Source organism: Cebus imitator, unplaced genomic scaffold (assembly GCF_001604975.1).
Source record: "Cebus imitator isolate Cc_AM_T3 unplaced genomic scaffold, Cebus_imitator-1.0 Scaffold41, whole genome shotgun sequence".
NCBI classification, from domain to species: Eukaryota; Metazoa; Chordata; class Mammalia; order Primates; family Cebidae; genus Cebus; species Cebus imitator.
The window spans coordinates 2,985,479-2,985,841 of record NW_016107356.1 but is presented as its reverse complement, the minus strand read 5'-3'; positions in this window follow the sequence as shown (position 1 = coordinate 2,985,841).

Below are 363 nucleotides of genomic sequence, written 5' to 3'. Positions count from 1 at the left end.
TCTTCCATTTGGTAGCTTTTAGTCGTTTCAAATCCTTTTCACATATGTTTTAAGTGAGTCTTTTGAGAAATAACTGAGTTATGGGACTTAAACCAATAGAAAAGGAAAGCTAATTTAGTTATAAATCAAGCCTGAGGTTTCAGATTTCTGGACTAAAAATATGGTTCTGTTTGTGCTGCTATGGGATAAAGAATGGGCAGAGAAAATCCACAGCACAGACATGGGCACAAATGGCATTGGGCACTTAGCTGCAGGGTTTGGGGGACAACAGGGTGTGGTGGGATGGTGGGTAAGTAAGGGTGCACTCCCATCTGAAGCTCTACAGTGGCTCAGCTCCAACTGAGTGTTGCCATGGGAAAATTT